Source organism: Malus sylvestris, chromosome 16 (assembly GCF_916048215.2).
Source record: "Malus sylvestris chromosome 16, drMalSylv7.2, whole genome shotgun sequence".
NCBI classification, from domain to species: domain Eukaryota; kingdom Viridiplantae; phylum Streptophyta; class Magnoliopsida; order Rosales; family Rosaceae; genus Malus; species Malus sylvestris.
In genome coordinates this window covers 11,607,984-11,613,983 of record NC_062275.1, presented here as the reverse complement: position 1 = coordinate 11,613,983, position 6,000 = coordinate 11,607,984, and positions in this window count along the sequence as shown.

The window sequence follows — 6,000 nt, the reverse complement described above, 5'->3', positions numbered from 1 at the left end:
TCAACAGGTCAAGGGCCCACGCCAACAACACCAATACTGTCCCCACTTAACCACCTGCACAATCCTCAGGTGTGGGGTTTTATCACAAAAGGCCTCGATGTTAGTTAGAGTGGGATAATTCTATTTAAAGTGTTTTCTCTCTTCCCTCTTGGCCGATGTGGGACAATGGGTGTTCCAAAAATTGAGACCGACGGAACACCCATTCTGAACTTCCAAGAAACAATACCTCCAAAAACACTTAATTTGCATGGTTCACAACAGAAAGGGTATAGATGCACCAATTTCACTCTTAAATTCAAAAGAGGAAAAAATTAGGATTAGAGTTTGATGGTTCTCTCCCAAATTTGGTTGTTATCGAGCACACCCAGAGTCATTCAAGTTCGCGCATCATCAAACGATCACCACCCAGACAAAGGCCAAACATGCAACACGAAAGCAGAAAAGCAATGAACATTCTAAACAGACAATGATGTAATCTATTATGTCGTTTAAACTCATACTTATTTTTGACGATCCACAGTCATTTGCACCCTGATTAAAATGAGCATCGGGTATAAGCAGATAGCCACACAGAAAAGTGAATTATCTATTCTAAAAATGAAAGAAATGGGTGCAGAAAGACGAATCAGATACACCCACGTTGATGCGCCAGTGAACCACACAGATATATTCTATTATCTCAGCTCGGATCATTATTTTGGTAAATAATCATCATCCTCTTCTCTTCAGGGGAAGTGGCTACCATCAATCCATACACAAAGACTTTCTTCGTTTTGCCTGCTCTAAATGCATGGCCAACCACCTGCCCGCCCGCCCAAGTGTCCAAACAGAACACCAAAAAGCCTAAATCGAGGTGCGCTCACCAGAGATATACCTTTTCCACATGCATTAACAGAACCAAAGAACACGTTGGCGGTAGGGGAATTGTTAAATGTATCCAACAATCGATGCGAATGGTCCAAGGATAGATCTAGCAATCCCTACATTGTCAGTGTTTTTTGGCTCCATTAAAGTATGTGGAGACGGTTGATTTTCGGTGGGGGCATCCCACCTCTTACTTTCAGATGTTCCACTTAACCCCTGGGTGAGCACGCAAGCAATTGGCTGTGCGTTCTAACTTCTAAGCAGGCGAAAAGAAGATGGTCCATGTGCATATTGGCAGCAGCCAATTCACCTGAAGAGAGAGGTAATAACAGTTGCATCGAGAAAAAACAAATTGTAAAACCGCGGTTTGAATCGAACAAATATTGTGGTTACCGAGATTTTTAAGTGGAGACCCTCGAGGCAAATGACAGCAATAATCCATCCTTCAAGAGTCCAGCATCGAGGCAGAACATAAATATGAAATCCAAAAAGGTGGTGTCATCTGGAAAGAACACATGAAGACGTCAACAACAAAGAGGTGCACGTATGTTTTTTTGAGGCAAAATAATTTTACAACATGATACCTGATTAACACTCCTCTCAAAACTAACTATGCAAACCCTAACTTTTATCTAGAAACACATAAAAACTACAAAATCACAACTCGCTTATACTGGATCAATGTTTCGCTCTGAAATCTCTATTTTAGACTTCGTATAGAGAAACAAAAGTCTTAAATGCAAAAGAAAACTCATTCATCACAAAACAACAATACATTTACAATAACTGTTTAAATCAAAACATATGATTATCATGAATTGCAGCATTAGCATTCTAATTAGAAACTTGTGCCCATAAAATTGAACATTTCACGACCAAGTTTGATCACATTATACAATCTGATTATCCATAATTACCTTAGCAGAAACTTGAATTTCTTTGGCAGTCGTATCGAAAGCAAGTGCATAACCTTACACCATCTGATTTTTGCTAATCAGATTTAAACTTAATCAAATCATTAACATCATCATTATATTAAAACTAAATCATTAGCAGCGACATTATTAACTGATTAATTAAACTAAATCATTAACAGCAACACTATTAACTGATTAATTAACTAACCTTAAAAAATGGTTAATTAACAAACAACAGAAACAATAAATTACAAATTTACCCGCAACATAATCCACAGCGGTGGATTGCGGAACATCGTGAGGTTTCTGAGAGATGATCACCACCAGCTCCACCTCATGGTCCAACGACAACAGAGGGTGATGGACAATTAGCAAAATCTAAAATTATTTAAACAATTAATCCACATTGAAAAGCATACATTATAAATATTACAAAATTCAAACCAAATTACATCATCGAAGAGAATTTTTTTTTTTTTATACCTTTGTTATTGTGCCTTTAAATTGATTTCAGCAAAACTTGTTTCTTTTTCAACAGTTTGTGAAGCTCAAATTTTTCAGAAACTTACTGTTTGGGTTGATATTTAAACTTTGGACTGACAGGAAGAGAAGCCCAGCAAGAACTAAGGAGGAGGTTTTTCCCGAGGCCTATCACCTAAGCCCAAATATTCATTTCACGATTTGTGAGGCACTGTTGACCCTAAAAACCACCAAACCTACGTGGCGCGTAGGCCAACTAACTAATGAGCTCCTTCGATTGATGCGGGGCGTGCCAAACTCGTTGGCCAAGCTCGGCCGAAGAGTAAAATGTGTTAATGTTGCGTTGAGCGCGCTGCTGACTTCTTGATCTTCCGACTACGGCCGAGGAAGGAATACGTCTCGGCCTTTGGGTTCTAGAGCCTGAAAACAAGACTACGAGTTCTGCGAAGTACACAAATCGTCGGCGCCGGATTCGGTCACAGTGATTATATTCGTAAGAGTATAAGCACGCCGAATCAACACCAGAGTATAGGGGCACAAGTACTCAAAAAAAATGTACGTCTTGATTGTGAAAGTAGTTTGGCCGTCAGAATGCCGAACTCTAAAACCTACTTGTGAATAACCAATCATAAATAACTCGGCGTTCAATGTGTCGAGCCCAGTAATTCGTAACACCTCACTTCGCCGAGAAGGCTAATGAGATGACCTCTGCCAATAAGGACTCGAAAATCCTTCTCGACCGAGACTTGGATAGATAACCAATCGGTCTCAACACAGTACTGTTTATCCAAACTGAAGGTGCTCCACGGTCGGCTGATTCTACGGCAACAGTGCTGTTTATCCAAACTGAAGATGTTCACCGGTTGCCTTCACAGTGCTGTTTATCCAAACTGAAAATGTGTCGACGAAAAAAGAAAATAAAAATCTCAAGGTTGTTGAGAGCTTTCGCGAAGTCGAAGGTTTGCACAGGGCGGTTTGTGTGTTGAATTCAAGAGAGCTTGATGATGTCTTCCTCCCTCTATTTATAGTAGTCAACCTGCTTCCAATCGAATCACAACCATACTCAGACTAGAACTCCTTCTCCCGATCTAACCTTATCTCGGCCAGTCTTACTCCTACTAGGACTTTAAACTCAACCCCCTTATCAGGCCACATTCAATCCTAAACTTCTGCATTCTTATCTCGCCAAAACTCCTTATCGTATCAGGATTCAACCACCCATGGATTCCTAATAGGGCACGGCCGACCTTGGCCATGTGGCCCATAAGCCGGATGCCCTCCAACGACTTCTAAGCACGGCCTTTGGGCAGAGAGCAATTCTAAACTTGGCCCAAACTAATATTTTTGGGCCCAAACATTGCCCCTTCGCTTCTAAGGTCGTCGACCTACACTTCTTGGTTCGAGCCTCAACCTTGAAGAAGTGAAACTAACCTAAAGACAATCATTGAATCATCTTGAGAAATACCACCATGCGCATTTATGAGACATAACCCCACGATCTCGATTTCCCAACTGTCATGCCACATGTCAACCCTCTGGTTAACCTAGCAGCCTTCAACCATGATCCTCGAAAACATGCGACCGCCAAAACGTCTCTCTTGCACTAAACCCGCCGTAACACACAATCGTGCGTCCTCAAACCGCGAGAACCTCGGTCTTTTGGCCTCGATTCTCTGAGCATGTATAATGATTAACAACTCTCCTGCTCGATTCTACCCTTAATTTTGAAAATCAAACGTTTAGCCTTCCTTCCCAAATGCCTATAAATACCTGAATCCCTTCCATTCGTACCTTATGCTTTCCAAAACCCTTGAAATTTTCTCATCATTTTTCCTTCCAAAGTTTCAAAAAACCAGAAAATTCCAAGCTTTCATCTCAAAAATCTTTAAGCATTCATCAATGGCCCCTTCATCTCAAAGCTCTTTAACGAGTGTAACAAGTGCAAGGACTTTATCGATCGGAACGCCATCAAGACTCTACGTTTCAAGAGTGACCTAAACACTACTCACCAAATCCTTGGCCCACTCTTTAAGGACACAATGCCATCAGCCATCACCAACCTATTCAAAAAGCACTGCCTGGCACATATGCTGTAGGGATTTGAATGGTCAAAGTGGTGCCAGACAAAGCCTCAAGAAGCCTGGCCTTCGACCAATGCGAACTGGGCGGCCTGGGTTGTACAAATGGAAAAATTCTTTAGCAAGGAGTGGGAAGCTCTCGGTATCCACGACGCCATCAAGCTCTCAACCATGGAGATTACCATGGATAAAGACCTTCTTATAGCATCTTTAAGCTTTTGGTGCTCGGCCACCAACACCATGGTTCTTCCGTTCGGCCTTATGACCCCCACCATCCTCGACATCTCGGCTATACTCAGGACTCATCCTTCTGGCATTCCAATAGACGCAACCCTTATTGGATGCCCATCAAACCTTGACCTCAAAGTGCTGTTCGACGAACGAGCTGTCGAGACGTTGAGCCAAGAAGGTCAAGAGCCTTCAAAAGAAGAAGTTCAGAAGTTACATAAGAATTTTCTGAACTACAACACCCTCATCCTCCATTTTACCAGTCGAGGGGAGACGAGTCTGCGGATGAGCGAACATGAGGCATTCCTATTTTACTGGTACATCAAGTTTATATGTTGTACCAAGTCGAATAAGTGATTGGTCAAAAATATGCCGGTGGCAGAAGCCCTGGCCGTAATAAGATAGACCCGCACCAGAATAGACCTCTCTGGGTATTCTAAATCTGGCTGCAGGTTTATTTCTCCACCTTTCGGCCAGAAATCTCCAACCTCCAATCCACTGTAACACTTGGCCTTCAGTTGGCTCCTCGACCAGTGCTTCCTCACCAAGCTGAAGAAGTCTTCAAACACTTCTTTGGCCTAGACATCATTTCCGACGATGAATTTTTGGTGTGTCGTCATGAAGAATACCCCCACTCCATCAGACTTCCCACATCAACCTAGAATGAAAGCGAAGATGCTGGTTTTTGTCAAAACTGGGGGTCATTTGTGTTAACTCGTGACCTTCCCCTCGGTTGCGATGCTCGCCGAGCAAGTTGGGAAGTCTACCATCCCACTTTGCTACCCGACAACTTGGCTACCTCCAAGGTTGCCCGGTGCCTCTACTTACTTCCTGCTCTCTTCTAAGCCGAGGACGCCTATCTGGCTCCTTAGAAAAGGAGTGCAGAGATACCGAGAAAGAGCTTCAGGAAATGTGTAAGAAATTCCGCCTTCAGCCAACTGCTCCTGAATCTTTCAGCACTGATACCTTCGGCGACTGGTGGGAAGCATATACGCACGACTTTTTTAGCACTTCGGTCGAGGACGTAGTCAACAAGATTTTTGGTGACTGACCCAAAAAAAACTTATGCCCCTCAATCTAAAGAGACGCCCCAAGGTATATGACTATTTCTACCTTTATTTTTCAAACACTTAAACGATTTTACTAATTAGATTTCGCTTTCTCAGGCGGTCGAGTATTGAAACAGGCAGACATGGTCGCCCCGCCTGCAGCCAAGAAAAAATTGGCCCCTTGTTCCAAGAAATCCAAAACCGCCGCACAAAACACACCGAGCAAACGACAATTCCCGAACACCGAGACGCCGGGTGAAGCCCCTCATCCCAAAAAATGCATAAAGAAATTAGCGAAAAAAGGGCACGGGAGATTCACGTTATCTCTAGCCAGACCACTGGAACGACCGCTCCAAGTGCCTCTCCTTCTACTCCTTTTGTCCA